Source organism: Nycticebus coucang, chromosome 4 (genome assembly GCF_027406575.1).
Source record: "Nycticebus coucang isolate mNycCou1 chromosome 4, mNycCou1.pri, whole genome shotgun sequence".
In the NCBI taxonomy this organism is placed as follows: Eukaryota; Metazoa; Chordata; class Mammalia; order Primates; family Lorisidae; genus Nycticebus; species Nycticebus coucang.
In genome coordinates this window covers 134185548-134204801 of record NC_069783.1, presented here as the reverse complement: position 1 = coordinate 134204801, position 19254 = coordinate 134185548, and the positions used below count along the sequence as shown (strand labels likewise).

Genomic DNA, 19254 nt, shown 5'->3' with positions numbered 1-19254 from the left:
TGTCACAGGACTCACAGCAACCTCTACCTCTTGGGCTTACGCAATTCTCCTGCCTCAGCCTCCCGAGCAGCTGGGACTACAGGTGCCTACCACAACACCCGGCTATTTTTTGGTTGCAGTTCAGCTGGGGCTGGGTTCGAACCTGCCACCTTTGGTATATGGGGCCTGTGCCCTACTCACTAAGCCACAAGTGCCACCCTATGTTTTAAATTTTTAATCTAATTTTCTTTTTCTTTTTTTTTTTTTCTTCTCTGTGGGCTGGGGGAGTCACAACATTAGTCTGGCTGGGGGAGTCATAGCCTTGGTCTGTCTTAAGGAGGCCACAAGCTCAGGGTCCTGAGTGTCCTTCTAGCTTTGGCTTTTGGAAAGTAGGTATTGGTAGATCCCCAGTGTGACATACTGCTTATTTCTTTCTATATTTGGCAGAGATGGGGTCTTGTTTCTTCCCAGGCTGGTAAGGAGCTCCTGACTTTGAGGAACTTGTTCTACCCAAGTTCCGCCCTCTTTACCCTTATTGTCCTTTTGGCCTTATACCAACATGCCACTTCAATCCCTAAGCTCTGAGACAAGGTTATTTGAAGTGAAGGAGGCAGTGAGAAGGAAAAAGTAGGGTGGCGCCTGTGGCTCAAGGAGTAGGGTGCCAGCCCCATATACCAGAGGTGACAGGTTCAAACCTGGCCCTGGCCAAAAAAAAAAAAAAGAAGGAAAAAGTAGGGAAGGTCGCTGCTACCGCTGCCACCAGAAGGAGCTGGGGGAGGACGGTGGCACGTAAGGCTTGTCGCAGACAATGCGGCCGGGGCCTTGCAGGTGCAAGGGTGGCCTGGGCTTTGGCCTCCCTCCGGTTCCCTGGAAGCAGGCCAGCGGTCAGCGCAGGAGTAGCAGCCAAGGCAGAGGCTCCAGCGCGTCTCTCTCCTCCCCTTCAGCCTGAGCCAGGGGAGGCCAGGTGGCCCAGGTGGCTGGAAGGGGGGTAGGCTGTCCAAGAATGGGAATTCTCTTCACCAGGCTATGGAGACTGTTCAATCACCAGGAGCACAAAGTTATCAACGTTGGGTTGGATTATGCAGGAAAATTACTATACTTTACCAATTTTCTATGAATGAAGTTGTACGTACATCCCCTACAATAGGAAGTAATGTAGAGGAGATAGTGATTAATAATACACGTTTCCTAATGTGGGATATTGGCGGCCAAGAATCTCTTCCTGGAACACTTACTATACTAACACAGAGTTTGTAATAGTTGTTGTGGACCATACAGACAGAGAGAGGATTTCTGTAACTAGAGAAGAACTCTATAAAATGTTAGCACATGAGGACCTAAGGAAAGCTGGATTGCTGATTTTTGCTAATAAATAAGATGTTAAAGAATGCATGACTGGGCGGCACCTGTGGCTCAAAGGGGTAGGGCACTGGCCCCATACGCCACAGATGGTGGGTTCAAACCCAGCCCTGGCTCAAAACTGCAAAACAAACAAACAAAACAAAACAAAAACAAAAAAACAAAAAAGAATGCATGACTGTAGCAGAAATCTCCCAATTTTTGAAGCTGACTTCTATCAAAGGTCACCAGTGGCATATCCAGGCAGGCTGTGCTCTTCCTGATGAAGAGTTGTGCCAAGGACTTGAACGGATGATGTCACGACTTAAGATTAGATGATGTCTCCTGACCTGACCTCTTCGCATAGACTTTGCATCAACGAAGTGCTGGACTTTGCCTGAAAGTTGCAAAAATTAATGGTTTAGATATATTTATAATAAACTGATTTAAACTTTTTCTATAGGAAGACAAATTAAGACCACTTATTTGAAAACAAAGTTGAAATCTCACCTTCTAATTTGCTTTCCGATTAGTTCCTTCCACAGTGTTATTAAAGCTGTGATTAAAATTCATTATATTTTTCCTGTAATGAATCCTGTCAGGAAATTGTGTAGTTTGTGGTAAGTATAAAGGGAGAGGAAGATGTTTTGAACTTTAAGAGCTTTATTATCAGTATAACCCTCCCTAGTTGAATGTTCTTTTCTTGTTCCATTAAGTCAAAATACAAGTCAGCACAGATATTCAGTTTCTAATATTTTAAAATGTAATGTTACTTACGAGAAGTATTTTGTATCAGGTTGTGTATGTATTGTGTATATACCTCACTTTCTTTTTTTTTGTGTGTGTTGTTTTTTTTTTTGGCCGGGGCTGGGTTTGAACCCGCCACCTCCAGAATATGGGACCGGCGCCCTACTTCTTGAGCCACAGGCACCACCCATATCTCACTTTCAAGTTAATGGCTTTGATTTACGTTCTAAAGAAAAGCAAATAATACAAAAATGATCAATATCCTTAGTTATAACCATAATGAAATAAGTACTGGCTGGTGTTAAGTGCCATTTTGTACTCTTCTTTATGTTCTCTGTATTGTATTGACCAATCTCCAAAATCATTGAGCTGCTCTTTAAAAAAAAAAAAAGGAAAAGGAAAAAGCTTAACATTGTGTACCTGGTTTTTTTTTTGTTGTTGTTGTTATTGATCAATCACACAGGGAAACATGATTCATCTGAGTAGAATATCGTATCAAATCTTGACTTAGTATTACTAATGGGCAGAATTGCACAGTGAGCAATGATCAGATTGTTTCTTTTATTGGTTTCTTTTATTGTTTCTTTTATTCTTTTATTTTGACATCTAAATTACTGAATAAATTAATCTGTTAATCAGTTAATCATAAAAAAAAAGAAAAAGTAGGGGAAAGAAGTGAACAAGAAGAAAACACACATGAAGAGAGACCAAAAGAAAAATTCTGGCAACATGAAAAATCAGAATAGAGGGGCGGCGCCTGTGGCTCAAGGAGTAGGGCACCAGTCCCATATGCTGGAGGTGGCGGGTTCAAACCCAGCCTGGGCCAAAAAAAAAAGAAAAATCAGAATAGAGCAATTCCCCCAAGAGAGGCAGCTACTGCGGAGGACTCCACCTATAAAGAAGTAATGAAAATGATAGAAATGGAATTTAAAATTTGGATGGCAAAAACAATAAAGGGAATTGATGGCAAAGTAGAAAAACAGAACCAAAAAATGGATGAAAGATATGAAGAACACATCAACGATATGGCAGACCTACGGACTTAAAAGAGTCAGTACGGGGGGCGGCGCCTGTGGCTCAGTCGGTAGGGTGCCGGCCCCATATACCGAGGGTGGCAGGTTTGAGCCCGGCCTCGGCCAAACTGCAACCAAAAAATAGCCTGGCATTGTGGCGGGCACCTGTAGTCCCAGCTACTCGGGAGGCTGAGGCAAGAGAATCGTTTGAGCCCAGGAGTTGGAGGTTGCTGTGAGCTGTGTGAGGCCACGGCACTCTACCAAGGGCCATAAAGTGAGACTCTGTCTCTACAAAAAAAAAAAAAAAAGAGTCAATCAGGGATCCTAGGGCGGCGCCTGTGGCTCAGTCGGTAAGGCGCCAGCCCCATATACCGAGGGTGGCAGGTTCAAACCCGGCCCCGGCCGAACTGCAACAAAAAAATAGCCGGGTGTTGTGGTGGGTGCCTGTAGTCCCAGCTACTCGGGAGGCTGAGGCAAGAGAATCACTTAAGCCCAGGAGTTGGAGGTTGCTGTGAGCTGTGTGAGGCCACGGCACTCTACCCAGGGCCATAAAGTGAAACTCTGTCTCTACAAAAAAAATAAAATAAATAAAAAATAAATAAATCAGGGAACCTAAAGATGCAGTAGAAAGCATAAATAATAGATTAGATCATGGAGAAGAAAGAATCTCAGAGCTAGAGGATAACTCTCTTGAGCTAACTCAGGCAGTGAAAGAGGCAGAAGAGAGAGAAAGTAGAATATTTGCTCAGAGAATTATGAGACGTCATAAAGCATTTAAACATACAAATTATAGGTATTCCTGAAGGGGAAGAAGAATGTCCCAGAGAATGGAAGCCCTATTGGAAGATATCATAACTGAAAACTTCCCATGTATCACTAAAGATTCCAAAACACTCCTTTTAGAGAGATATTGAACTCCAGGTTGTGTAAATGCAAATAGAGCATCTCCAAGATACAGTGTAATGAACCTGTCCAAAGTCAAGATGAAAGAGAAAATTCTGCAAGCAGCCAGGACTAAGCACCAATTGACCTATAGAGGCAGATCCATCAGGGTGACAGTGGACTTCTCAGCTGAAACTTTAAAAGTGGGTTGAATGAGTCTCAAAACCTTGAGCATTTGCAACAGGCTTTCAAAGACCTTACTCCTTCCTGTGTGACAGTTTTTTGGTGGTTTCAAGAATATAGAAGACAGGCCAGGCTTGGGAGGCTGAGGCAGGTGGATTGCTTGAGCTTAGGAGTTTGAGACCTAAATGAGACCTGGTCACTATTAAAAATAGAAAACAGTAGAAAAAGCAGCTCAGTGGCTAGGGTGCCAGTCACATACACCGGAGCTGGGGGTTCAAATCCAGCCTGGGCCTGCCAAACAACAATGACAACTGCAACCAAAAAATAGCCAGGCATTGTGGCGGCTGCCTGTAGTCCTACCTACTTGGTAGGCTGAGGCAAGAAAATTGCTTACACCCAAGAATTTGAGGTTGCTGTGAGCTGTGACACTACAGCACTCTACCCCAGGGTGATAGCTTGTTTGTCAAAAAACAAAACAAAACAAAAAGATAGAAAAACCAGCTGGACATTGTGGCACATGCCTGTAGTCCTAGCTGGTTTTCTACTTTTTTGGGTTTTTTTTTTTTTTTGAGACAGTCTCAAGCTGTCACCCTGGGTAGAGTGCTGTGGCATCACAGCTCACAGCAACTTCAAACTCTTTGGCTTACACAATTCTCTTGTCTCAGCCTCCCAAGTATCTGGGAATACAGGTGCCCACCACAACACCCAGATATTTTTTGGTGCCAGTTGTCATTGTTGTTTGGTAGGCCCAGCTGGATTCGAACCTGCCAGCTCCGCCAGCTACTTGGGAGGCTGAGGCAAGAGGATCTCTTAAGCCCAAGAGTTTGAGGTCGCAATGAGCTGTGATGATGCCATAACACTTCATCCAGGGTGACGGAATGAGACTGTCTCAAAAAAAAAAAAAAGTTTAGAAGAGGCCACACTTCACTGAAAGATAAAGAAAGAAATGGATATCTGCTAACTTTGGTGACTAATGGAATCATTGCTGCGGTGGAAAAATGGGTTTGAGAAAACAATTAAGTGACGTTTAAGGGCGTTGAAGTGGCAATCTATTGAATTGGTGGCAGGGTCCAAAATCCTGCATGTTTATCTTTGAATCAGGAAAGTTTCACCCTGATGGGTGCCTCACACTTGGACAGATGAGCAAAAGTGTATCTGTGTTGCATGGTGTGAAGAAATGCTGGTCACATTTGAGGGAGGCAGGTCTAGATGCATTTCTGACATTGTTACTGGTGATGAAACCTGGATTTACCAGTTAGATCCAGAGAATAAATGTCAATTGAGAGTGTGGACTTTGCCCTATGAAAATCCACCAACAAGGGCGGCACCTGTGGCTCAAGGAGTAGGGCGCCTGTCCCATATGCCAGAGGTGGCAGGTTCAAACCCAGCCCCGGCCAAAAAAAAAAAAAAAAAAAACAAGAAAATCCACCAGCAAAAGTAAGGCACCCAACCAAGTGTCAGAAAGAAAATGGTGGCAGCTTTCTTTTCTACAAGCAGTCACGTCACGCCTGTTCCTCTGGAAGAACAAAGGTACACAGCAGTACACCTGCCAAGGACAGGACTCCAGGGGACCATCTTACACCATGACATTGAGTCCTCCCACACAGCCAACCTCACCATTTAGTTCCTGGAATCCACAGAGATTAAACTTATGACTCATCACCTTACAGTCCTGACTTGCCCCATGTGATTATTTCCTCTTCCCTGTGGTAAAAAATTGCGTGCATGGAAGAAAGTCCTCAAGAAGCTGTTCACAACTACGAAAGTGTGTTTGTAGCACTTGTAGAAAATGATTGGAGGGCGGCGCCTGTGGCTCAAGGAGTAGGGCGCCGGTCCCATATGCCAGAGGTGGCAGGTTCAAACCCAGCCCCGGCCAAAAACCACAAAAAAAAAAAAAAAAAGAAAGAAAATGATTGGAAAGAGTGTTTTCAAAACTGGTTTATGGGGCAGCGCCTGTGGCTCAGCGGGCAGGGTATACGAGCACCTCATATACCAAGGGTGGCGGGTTCAAACCTGGCCCCGGCCAAATTGCAACAAAAAAATAGCCAGGCGTTGTGGCGGGCACCTGTAGTCCCAGCTACTTGGGAGGCCGAGGTAAGGGAATCGCTCAAGCCCAGAGTTGGAGGTTGCTGTGAGCTGTGTAACGCCACAGCACTCTACTGAGGGCAATAAAGTCAAACTCTGTCTCTACATACAAACAAACAAACAAAAACTGGTTTATGAGAATGCAAAAGTGGATAAAATGTCATGATTGCTCTGAGAAAATATAGTAATCAAAATGATTTTACATTTCTTAATTTTTATGTATGTCAAAACGTTTGCAGTGTCCCCCATAAAAGAACAGTCAAAAGCAACAGAGAAGGCTTGGCACCTGTGGCTCAAGCGGCTAAGGCGCCAGCCACATACACCTGAGCTGGCAGGTTCGAATCCAGCCCAGGCCCGCCAAACAGCAATGACAACTGCAATAAGAAAATAGCTGGGCATGGTGGTGGGTGTCTCTAGTCCCAGCACTTGGGAGGCTGAGGCAAGAGAATTGCTTAAGCCCAAGAGTTTGAGGTTCCTCTGAGTTGTGACACCACGGCACTCTATGAAGGGCAACATAGTGAGACTCTGTCTCAAAAAAAAAAAAAAAAGATACCAGCTAGTGAATTGGTACAATAGAAGAAAGTGTAACTACACAAAATAAGAAATGAGAATGGGGAAATAACCACATATATAGAGAAAGCCGAAAGTATTATAAAAGATTATTTACCGGGTGGCGCCTGTGGCTCAAGGAGTAGGGCGCCAGTCCCATATGCCAGAGGTGGTGGGTTCAAACCCAGCCCTGGCCAAAAACCACAAAAAAAAAAAAAAAAAAAAAAAAAGATTATTTACCTTGGGCGGCGCCTGTGGCTCAGTGAGCAGGGCGCTGGCCCCATATGCCGAGGGTGGCGGGTTCAAACCTGGCCCTGGCCAAACTGCAACAAAAAAAAATAGCCGGGCGTTGTGGCGGGCGCCTGTAGTCCCAGCTACTCGGGAGGCTGAGGCAGGAGAATCGCTTAAGCCCAGGAGTTGGAGGTTGCTGTGAGCTGTGTGAGGCCAAGGCACTCTACCGAGGGCCATAAAGTGAGACTCTGTCTCTACAAAAAAATAAAATAAAAAAAATAATAAAAAAAAAGATTATTTACCTTTATTCAAATAAATTTGAAAAGATAGACAAAATAAATGAAATCAATATAAATGGCATTGCAAGCTGGGCGCAGTGGCACACACCTGTAATCCCAGCACTTGAGAGGCTGAGGCAGGTGGACTGATTGAGCTCACAGGTTCGAGACCAGCCTGAGCAAGAGCAAGACCCTGTCTCTAAAAAAATAGCTGGGTGTTGTGGCAGGAGCCTGTAGTCCCAGCTACTTGGGAGGCTGAGGGAAGAGAATCGCTTGAGCCCAAGAGATTGAGGTTGCTGTGAGCTAAGATGCCACAGCGCTCTACCGAGGGTGACTAAGTGAGACTCTGTCTCAAAAAAAAAGCATTGCAACAAGGACTTATACGAAAAACATATTGTTGTTTATCAGAAATGCAAGTTGAATTGGCAGCCTATATTTTTATTTACTCCTTCTGACAATCTTGAACATACAGGACAAGTGAATTCAACAATAAGAGGCAAAGATCTAAACACATCAATGATCACAAAAGGAATAGAGAACATGAGCCGGAAAGAACACACCCTCCTTCTGGAAAGTTCCACAGGGTAAGTGTGTCCTGCCCTCAATATCAGAGACATTTCTTGCCAGTAGAACAAGGAGAAAACTTTCTACATCCACTTTATGAAGCCAGTGTAGCACTGACCGCAAACAAAGAAAACCACAGACCAATTGTGTTTATGACACAATGCAAACTCCCAGATAAAACATTAGCGAGGAGAATCCAGCAGCACATTAAAAAGAACAACAGGGTCTATCCATCCTGGTAGAGTCAACACCAGTACTGGAAGGAAGATGTTCTCCTGGTATGTCCATGAATGCAACTCATCTTTCTTTCTTTCTTTTTTTGTAGAGACAGAGTCTCACTTTGTCACCCTCGGTAGAGTGCTGTAGCATCACACTGTTCACAGCAACCTCCTGGGCTTAGGCAATTCTCTTGCCTCAGCCTCTCTCTCTTTTTTTTTTTTTTTTGACACAGAGTCTCACTATGTTGCCTTCAGTAGAGTGCTGTGGTGTCACAACTGACAGCAACCTCAAACTCTTGGGCTTAAACAATTTTCTTGCCTCAGTCTCCCAAGTAGCTGGAACTACAGGCTCCCACCACAACACCTGGCTATTTTTTTTTTTTTTTTTTTGTAGTAGTAGTCATCGTGGTTTGGGAGGCCCAGGCCAGCCCTGGTGTATATGGCCGGCATCCTACCCACTGAGCTACAGACACCGAGCCACAACTCTTATTTCTTTCTTTTTAGAGACAGAGTCTCACTTTGTTGCCCTTGGTAGAGCACTGTGGCGTCACAGCTCACAGCAACCTGCAGCTCTTGGGCTTAGGTGATTCTCCTGCCTCATCTTCCTGAGTAGCTGGGACTACAGATGCCCACCACAACACCCAGTTATTTTTTTTTGTTGCAGTTTGGCCAAGGCCGGGTTTGAACCTGCCACCCTCTGTATATGGGGCCAGCGCCCTAGTCCTTGAGCCACAGGTGCCGCCCAGACAACTCTTATTTCTTATCTTTCACCAAATCACAGTGCATCTCCAAAGAGTCTGAGGAAGCATCTGACAACACTTAAGACTCATTTTTGTTTTTTTGGAGATGGGATCTTTCTCCATCACCCAGACTGGGGTGCAGTGTCATGATCATAGCTACCTGCAGCCTCTAATTCTTGGGCTCAAGGGATCCTCAGGTTCCCAAAGTGCTAGGATTACAGGTGTAAGCCAGCACCCCCAGCTAACACCCACTCTTGGTAAAAATAAACAGACAAAAGAAGCACTGAATAAAATGGGAATGAGTGGACACATCCTTAATGTGAATACATATTTCATAATAACAACACCTGTTGGGTGTTGACCATGGCTGGGTGCAATCCTATTGTTTTATATGCATTAACTCAATTTATACAATTCTCTGTAATGAAGGGGAGCTGTGATTAGCCCAATTTTACAAGTGAGTACACTAAAGTACAAATGTTCCAAGCATTACCCAGAATAAATGTCGGAGATGAAAACAAAATAGACATACAGAGAAAATTACTCTTGATCCCTACCTCACGCCATATACAAGAGTTAATTTGAGGGCGGGGCCTGTGGCTCAAGGAGTAGGGCGCCGGTCCCATATGCCGGAGGTGGCGGTTTCAAACCTAGCCCCAGCCAAAAACCACACACACACACACAAAAAAGAGTTAATTTGAGATGAATCTTAAGTTGGGCCTAAAGGGAACAGCTAAAACAACTGCCTTTGCAATTGCTCCAGCAACATTTATTTATTTATTTATTGTTTATTTTTTTGAGACAGAGTCTCATTATGTCACCCTCAGTAGAGTGCTGTGGCATCACAGTTCACAGCAACCTCAAACTCTTGGGCCCAAGCAATTCTCTTGCCTCAGTCTCCCAAGTAGCTGGGACTATAGGCACCCGCCACAACACCTGGCTACTTTTTTTTTTTTTTTTTTGTAGTTGTCATCTTTGTTTAGCTGGCCTAGGTCAGGTTCAAACTCACCAGCCTGGTTGTTGTAGCTGGCACCCTATCCACGGAGCTATGGGCACCGCCCTAGCAACATTTATTAAAAAGGCTTCTATTTTCCTCACTGAATCTCATTTTCTGTTGCTTATAATAGGATACTTGGTAATTTATAAGAAATAAAATAAAATAAAATTTCTTCCCTTTTTTGAGACAGAGCCTCAAGCTGTCGCCCTGGGTAGAGTGCCGTGGCATCACAGCTCACAGCATCCTCCAGCTCCTGGGCTCAAGCAATTCTCCTGCTTCTGCCTCCCAAGTAGCTGGAACTACAGGCACCCGCCACAACGCCCAGCTATTTCTTGGTTCCAGCCGTCATTGTTGTTTGGCGGGCCCGGGCTGGATTCGAACCCGCCAGCTCAGGTGTATGTGGCTGATGCCTTAGCCACTTGAGCACAGGTGCCGAGCCAATAAAATTTATTTCTTACAGCTCTGGAGAATGAGAAGTCCAAGGTCAAGTGGGTACATCTGGTGAGAGCCTTCTTTCTGATGGGGACACTGAAGGTTCCCTGGGCAGTGCAAGTTATCACATGGCAAGAGGGCTAAGTGTGTGAACATGTTAGCTCAAGTCTCTCTTCCTCTTTATATAAAGCTACCAGTTCCCCTCCCACTAATTCATTAATTCATGAATGGGTTAATCCACAAGAGCAGAGCCTTCAAGACACAATCACCTCTTTTATTTTTTGAGACAGAGTCTCACTTTGACACTGTTGGTAGAGTGCTGTGGTGTCACAGCTCACAGCAACCTCTAGCTCTTGGGTTAGGTGATTCTCTTGCCTCAGCTTCCCGAATAGCTGGGACTACAGGTACCCACCACAACACCCGGCTTTTTTTTTTTGTCGTTGTTGTTGCAGTTTGGCTGGGGCCGGGTTCGAACCTGCCATCATCGGTTTATAGGGCCAGTGCCCTACTCACTGAGCCACAGGCGCTGACCCCAGTCACCTCTTAAAGAACCCTTCTCTCATTACTGCCAGTCTGGGCTTAAATTTCAATACAAGTTTTGGAGGGGATCTTCAAACAATTTCATGCCTTTGTGGGGGGAAAAATAGACCCATCATATATTTTTTTTTTTTTGTAGAGACAGAGTCTCACTGTACCGCCCTCGGTAGAGTGCCGTGGCGTCACACGGCTCACAGCAACCTCTAACTCTTGGGCTTATGCGATTCTCTTGCCTCAGCCTCCGGAGCAGCTGGGACTACAGGCGCCCGCCACAACGCCCGGCTATTTTTTTGTTGCAGTTTGGCCGGGGCTGGGTTTGAACCTGCCACCCTCGGCATATGGGGCCGGCGCCCTACTCACTGAGCCACAGGCGCCGCCCGACCCATCATATTTTAAAACAAATGATACACATATAAAAGTTAAAATAGCATGTGGATAATCCTAAGAAATCTATCAATCATAATAAAAAGTCTAGAAAGAGGTGCCAAGAAATATTTGTCTACACTAAAGAAGCACTTCAAAGCAATAGGAAAAAGATCATTGATTAACAACTGGTGTCAGAACAGGTGGGTAGCCATTGTAGAAAATAATAAAATGGGGCGGCACCTGTGGCTCAGTCGGTAAGGCGCCGGCCCCATACACCGAGGGTGGTGGCAGGTTCAAACTTGGCCCCGGCCGAACTGCAACAAAAAAAAATAGCCTGGCGTTGTGGCGGGCGCCTGTAGTCCCAGCTGCTCGGGAGGCTGAGGCAAGAGAATCGCTTAAGCCCAGGAGTTGGAGGTTGCTGTGAGCTGTGTGATGCCATGGCACTCTATCGAGGGCCATAAAGTGAAACTCTGTCTCTACAAAAAAAAGAAAATAATAAAATGGAATTTCCTGCCTTTTTTCCTAGTCTTTTTTTTTTTTTCCCTGCAGTTTTTGGCCGGGGCTGGGTTTGGACCCACCACCTCCGGCATATGGGGCCAGTGCCCTACTCCTTTGAGCCACAAGTGCTACCCTTTTTTTTTTTTTTTTCTTTTTTTGAGACAGTGTCTCACTATGTGGCCCTGGGTAAAGTGCTGTGATGTCACAGCTCACAGCAATGTCAAACTCTTGGGTTTAAGCGATTTTCTTGCCTCAGCCTCCCAAGCAGCTGGGACTACAGACTCCCACCACAATGCCCAGCTATTCTTTAGTTGCAGTTGTCATCATGTAGCAGACCCGGACCGGGTTCCAACACGCCAGCCAGCCCTGGTGTATGTGACCAGCACCCTAACCACTGAGCTATGAGTGCCAAGCCTTTTTTTTCATTTTTTTTTTGAGACAAAGTCTCAAGCTGTGCCCCTGGGTAGAGTGCTGTGGTATCATCATAGCTCACAGCAACCTCAAGCTCAAGGGATCTTCCTGTATCAACCTCCCAAGTAGGTGGGACTATGGGTGCTGACCACAATACCTGGCTAATATTTTTTCCTTTTTTTTAAATTTTTTTTGTAGAGACAGAGTTTCAGTTTGTCACCCTCAGTAGAGTGCCATGGCGTCACACAGCTCACAGCAACCTCCAGCTCCTGGGCTTAGGTGATTCTCTTGCCTCAGCCTCCCGAGTAGCTGGGACTATAGGTGCCCGCCACAATGCCCATCTATTTTTTTGTTGCAGTTTGTCTGAGGCTGGGTTTGAACCTGCCACCCTCGGTATATGGGGCCGCTGTCCTACCAATTGAGCCACAGGCACCGCCCCAATTTTTTCTACTTTTAGTAGTGACGAGGTCTTGATCTTGCTCAGGTTGATTTCAAACTCCTGAGCTCAGGGGACCATCCTGCCTCGGCCTCCCAGAGTGCTAGGATTACAGATATGAGCCACTGCACTTGACTAAAATTTAAAATTTTTTTGAAGTAGAAAAATATCTTAGGACTGGGCATGGTGGCTCACGCCTGTAATCTCAGCACTTTGGGAGATTGAGGTGGGCGGATTGCCTGAGCTCGTGAGTTTGAGACCAGCCTGATCCAGAGGGAGACCCTGTCTTTAAAAAATAGCCTGGTGTGGTGGTGGGCACCTGTAGTCCCAGCTACTTGGGAGGCTGAGGCAAGAGAATCTCTTGAGTTCAAGGTTAGAGGTAGTTGTGAGCTATGATGGCACAGCATTCTACTCAGGGCAACAAAGTGAGACTCTGTCTCAAAATTAAAAAAAAAAAAAAATACCAGTGAGGGCGGCGCCTGTGGCTCAAGGAGTAGGGCGCTGGTCCCATATGCTGGAGGTGGCAGGTTCAAATCCAGCCCCGGCCAAAAACCACAAAAAAAAAAAAAAAAAATCCTTAGCGCGGCACCTGTGGCTCAAGGAGTAGGGCGCCGGTCCCATATGCCAGAGGTGGTGGGTTCAAACCCAGCCCTGGCCAAAAAAAAGAAAAAAAATACCAGTGAAAAACTTGTAGGAAAACAGTTTCAACATATAATGTGATGTGAGACTGTTTCTTTTTCTTTTTTTTTTTTTTTTTTTGAGACAGAGCCTCAAGCTGTCGCCCTGGGTACAGTGCCATGACATCACAGCTCACACAACCTCCAACTCCTGGGCTTAAGCGAGTCTCCTGCCTCTACCTCCCAAGTACCTGGGACGACAGGCACCCGCCACAACACCTGGCTAGTTTTTTGTTTTTTTTTTTTTGGTTGCAGTCATCATTGTTGTTTGGCAGGCCCTGGGCTGGATTCGAGCCTGCCAGCTCAGGTGTATGTGGCTGGCACCTTAGCTGCTTAAGCCACAGGCGCCGAGCCAAGGGACTGGTTTCTTTTAATATTTATTTATTTATTTATTTTTGTTTTTTTTTTTTGTTTTTTTGTAGAGACAGAGTCTCACTTTATGGCCCTCGGTAGAGTGCCGTGGCCTCACACAGCTCACAGCAACCTCCAACTCCTGGGCTTAAGCGATTCTCTTGCCTCAGCCTCCCGAGTAGCTGGGACTACAGGCGCCCGCCACAACGCCCGGCTATTTTTTGGTTGCAGTTTGGCCGGGGCCGGGTTTGAACCCGCCACCCTCGGTATATGGGGCCGGCGCCTTACCGACTGAGCCACAGGTGCCGCCCGGTTTCTTTTAATATGTAAATATTAAAAATCATCGGGCGGCGCCTGTGGCTCAGTCGGTAGGGCGCCGGCCCCATATACCGAGGGTGGCGGGTTCAAACCCGGCCCCGGCCAAACTGCAACCAAAAAATAGCCGGGCGTTGTGGCGGGCGCCTGTAGTCCCAGCTACTCGGGAGGCTGAGGCAAGAGAATCGCTTAAGCCCAGGAGTTGGAGGTTGCTGTGAGCTGTGTGAGGCCACGGCACTCTACCGAGGGCCATAAAGTGAGACTCTGTCTCTACAAAAAAAAAAAATAATAAAAAAAAAAATAAAAATCATCTGGCTCAGCACCCTTAGCTCAATGATTAGGGCTCCGGCCATCTACACCAGAGTTGGTGGATTTGAACCTGGTCTGGGCCTACTAAATAACAATGAAAACTACAATAAAAAAAATAGCTGGGTGTTGTGGCAGGAGCCTGTAGTCCCAGCTACTTGGGAGGCTGAGGCAAGAGAATCACTTGAGCCCGAGAGTTTGAAGTTGCTGTGAGCTGTGATGCCAGTGCACTCTACCCAGGGGGACATAGTGAGACTCTGTCTAAAAAAAAAAAGAAAAAAAAGTTGCTAAATCTCACTCATAAACAAACATCTCCAATTAAAACAACAATGAGATCCCACAGGGACAAAGTGAATAACTCCAGGCTCAGAAATCTGCAGTGAAATCTTCCAAACACTGAAGGAAGAAAAAATACCAGCATTACACAAACTTCCAGAGAACAAAAAAGAGGAAATATTTCGCAACTTCTTTTTAACAAGGCTAGTATAACTTTCAGAAGAAAACTTGACCAAAAAGTTTCTTCTTTTTTTTTTTTTTTGTAGAGACAGAGTTTCACTTTATCGCCCTCTGTAGAGTGCTGTGGCATCACACAGCTCACAGCAACCTCCAACTCCTGGGCTTAAATGATTCTCTTGCTTCAGCCTCCCGAGTAGCTGAGACTACAGGCGCCCGCCACAACACCCGGCTATTTTTTTGGTTGCAGTTCAGCCAGGGCCGGGTTTGAACCCGCCACCCTCGGTATATGGGGCCGGCGCCCTACTGACTGAGCCACAGGTACTGCCGTGACCAAAAAATTTCAATCACATGTTGAAGTGATTTCATTCATGAACAGAAGTGCAACACTCCTAAACAGTATATGACAATATATGAGCAAACCAAACCCAGAGGCAGGAAAAAAAGAAGAGAATTAGTCACCATCAATTTGAGTTTGTTCCAGGCATGCAAGATTGGTTGACATGTTAGAAATTAAGGGCAGCGCCTGTGGCTCAAGGAGTAGGAGGTGGCTACTATGTTGGAGGTGGCGGGTTCAAACCCAGCCCCAGCCAAAAACCACAAAAAAAAAAGACTGTGAGTTGGAGGTTATAATGAGCTATGATGACACCACTGCACTTTAGCCAGGGCAACAGAGAAAGACTGTCTCAAAATAAAATAAAATAAAATAAAATAATAAATAAGAAAAAAATAAGATATTAAAGCAATGTGGTCTCTGTCTTCTCACATGTGAGAGGGACCCACTTCCTATTCTCTTTGGAAGTGCTCTACACGTTCTCTTTATGCTTAAATAAAATTTCCCTTTGTTATACTAAAAAAAAGAAAAAAGAAAGAAAATAAGGTAATAGAATGGAATAAAAAAAATATCATAGACCACCACAATAGCTTTAGAAAAGTGTTTGATAAGGGTGGCTCCTGTGGCTCAAGGAGTAGGGCACTGGCCCCATATACTGGAGGTGGCAGGTTCAAATCTGGCCCTAGCCAAACTGAAAAAAAAAAAGAAGAAGAAAAAGAAAAGTGTTTGATAAAATTTGCCAACATTCAATCAGAATGAAAACTTTAAGCAACTAGGAATGGAAAGAGACTTCCTTAATCTGACATTGTGACTACAAAAACCAGCAGTAAATGTCAGAATTAATAGTAAAACATAAAAAGCCTTCCTTTTTGAGGTCAAGACCAAGATAAGAATCACTTTCAGCATTTCCTTTCAACAGCCAAGGGAAGTCCAGGCCAATTCAGGGTTGGAAAAACAAATATGATAACGATTGCAGTGGAAGAAGTGAGACTGTCCTTGTTGGTAGACACTTTGCAGATAAACTGTTAAAAATAGGTGAATTGAGGGGCAGCGCCTATGGCTCAATCGGTAAGGCACCGGCCCCATATACCGAGGGTGGCAGGTTCAAATCCGACCCTGGCTGAACTGCAACCAAAAAAAAAAAAAAAATAGCCAGGCATTGTGGTGGGTGCCTGTAGTCCCAGCTACTAGGGAGGCTGAGGTAAGAGAATCGCTTAAGCCCAGGAGTTGCAGGTTGCTGTGAGCTGTGTGATGCCATGGCACTCTACAAAAAAAAAAAAAAAAAAAAGGTGAATTGAGCAATGTCTCTGGAATCAAGAAAAGTATACAAAAGTCAATATTTCTGCCTATGAAATACAAATAAAAAACATCTGTTTGAAGTATAATCACTTAAAATGGCATTCAAAAAAATACCTAGAAGTAAAACTAACAAAGGCATGATGACTCATGCCCATAATCCTAGCATTTTGGGAGCTGAAGCAGGAGGACTGCTTGAGGGCAGGAGTTCAAGACCAGCTTGAGCAAGAGCAAGACCCCCATCTCTACAAAAAACAGAAAAGCAAGACCCCCATCTCTACAAAAAACAGAAAAGTTAGCCCAGTGTTGTGGTTGTGCCTGTAGTCCCAGGTACTCAGGATGCTGAGACAGGAGGATCTCTTTAGCTCAGGAGTTTGAGGCTGCTGTGATCTATGATGATGCCACTGTATTCTAGCCTGGGTGACAGAGCACATCCTGTCTCAAAAACAAAGAAACAAATAAAACACTAATAAAGATATGCAAGACTCAAGCCGACCACTAGAAAACATGATTGAGAGAAAAGTAAGAAGACATAACTAAATGTGTTTAGAGAGAAAGCCGAGGTGGAGGCAAGATGGCCGACTGGAGCCAGCTTTCCACAGAGACTCCCGTGGAAAGCAGATCCCCAGTGTCTCAGGCCATAGCACTGTATGGGTCCTTTGCAAAGCTCTAGGGAAAAAGGTACAGACACCAGTCCCAGCTCTTGGGCAAAGGGCTGGTTAATCCCTACTCCAGGAGACCCCAACCCAACTTCACCTTATCTGGTCATCTAGCTAAACAGTGTAAAATAATCATGGGGTGGAATCAGCAGAAAAACTCCAGTAACATGAATAACCAGAGTAGATCAACTCCTCCAAGGAAACATGGCAGACAACATAAACAAATGTCTGAGATGTCAGAAATCAAATTCAGAATTTGGACTGTAAAGAAGATTAATAGAATGGAGGTAAATTTGGAATTAGAAATTCAAGGAGGCTAGGCGCCTGTGGCTCAAGCGGCTAAGGCACCAGCCACATATAACAAGGCTGGCAGGTTTAAATTCAGCTTGGGCCCACCAAACAACAATGATGGCTGTAACCAAAAAATAGCCAGGTATTGTGTCAGATGCATGTAGTCCCAGCTACTTGGGAGGCAGAGGCAGGAGACTTGCTTGAACCCAGGAATTGGAGGTTGCTGTGAGCTTTGATACCACAGGACTCTACCCAATGTGACAGCTTGAGGCTCTGTTAAAAAAAAAAAAAATCAAGGAGCATTTCAAAAGTTCTGTCAAGAATTCAATGAAATCAAAGACAAAATCACCAAAGATTTTGACATATTGAGACAAGAACTTGCAGCCCTCAAAGATCTGAGAAATACAGTAGAATCCATCAGTAACAGAATGGAGCAGGCAGAAGAAAGGATTTTTGGCACTGAAGACAAAGGTTTTGAATGCTCCCAAACACTCAAAGAGGAAGAGAAGTGGAGAGCAAAAGTAGATCATTCTCTCAGAGAGCTCTCGGATAATTAGAAGAAAACTAATATTCACCTTATAGGAATTCCTGAAGGTGACGAGATGGCTTCTAAAGGCCCAGATGGTCTACTCCATGAGATAATCAAGGAGAACTTTCCCAACATGCCAAGAGATTCTGAAATTCAGATAGCAGTTTCAGAATCCCAGCATGACTCAACCCAAATAAGGCATCTCCCAGATACATTACAATTAGCTTTGCCAAAGTTAATATGAAGGAGAAAATTCTGCAAGCAGCCAGACATAAGAAAACGATAACCTACAAGGGGGAGAATATTAGAATGACTGCAGATCTCTCTGCTGAAACCTTTCAAGCTAGCAGAGGGTGGTCATCGAATTTTAATCTCCTAAAACAAAATAATTTTCAACCCATGATCCTGGATACAGGATCTAAACTGAGTTTCATTTATGATGGAGAAATAAAATACTTTAATGACATTCACGTATTGAAGAAATTTGCCATCACTAAACCAGCTCTCCAGAATATTCTCAGAACTATTCTCCAGGGCGGCGCCTGTGGCTCAGTGAGTAGGGCGCCAGCCCTGTATGCCGAGGGTGGTGGGTTCAAGCCCAGCCCCGGCCAAACTGCAACAAAAAAATAGCCGGGCATTGTGGCAGGCACCTGTAGTCCCAGCTGCTCGGGAGGCTGAGGCAAGAGAATCGCGTAAGCCCAAGAGTTAGAGGTTGCTGTGAGCCGTGTGACGCCACGCCACTCTACCCGAGGGCAGTACAGTGAGACTCTGTCTCTACAAAAAAAAAAAAAAGAACTATTCTCCATAATGACCAATGCAATCTTCCACCAAAAAAGTAAACTCACTCAGAAACTTTTGATCAAATTCCAACTTCCACAGTGGCAAAAGGATTAAAAATGTCCACTGGACTTTCGAAAAACTCGATATCCCAAATTCTCCCAGGCTTATCAATATTTACAATTAATGTGAATGGCTTAAATTGTCCTCTAAAGAGGCACAGGTTTGCTAACTGGATTCAAAATCTCAGGCCAGATATCTGCTGCATACAAGAATCTCATCTGACCTTAAAAGATAAATAGAGACTCAGGGTGAGGGGATGGTCATCTATTTTCAGGCAAACGGAAATCAGAAAAAAGCAGGCATTGCAATTTTATCCACAGATACATTAGGCTTTAAACCAACAAAAATAAGGAAAGATAAGGATGGTCATTCATATTTGTTAAGAGTAACACTCAACATGATGAGATTTCAATTATTAACATTTATGCACCCAACCAGAATGCACCTCAATTTACAAGAGAGACTCTAATAGCCATGAACAACTTGATTTCCTCTAGCACCATAATAGTCGGAGATTTTAACACTCCTTTGGCAGTGTTGGATAGATCCTCCAATAAGAAGCTAAGAAAAGAAATTTTAGACTTAAACTTAACCATTCAACAATTGGATTTAATAGACATCTACAGAACATTTCATCCTAACAAAACTGAATACACATTCTTCTCATCAGCCCATGGAACATACTCCAAAATTGATCATATCTTAGGTCACAAGTCTAA

At 44.6% G+C, this 19254-nt stretch overlaps 1 pseudogene; it reads left to right on the top strand.

Annotated features, from left to right (window-relative positions):
• Positions 1–982: 982 nt before the first annotated feature.
• On the top strand, positions 983–1656 carry LOC128583145 (ADP-ribosylation factor-like protein 5A; annotated as a pseudogene).
• The last annotated feature ends 17598 nt before the right edge of the window (positions 1657–19254 follow it).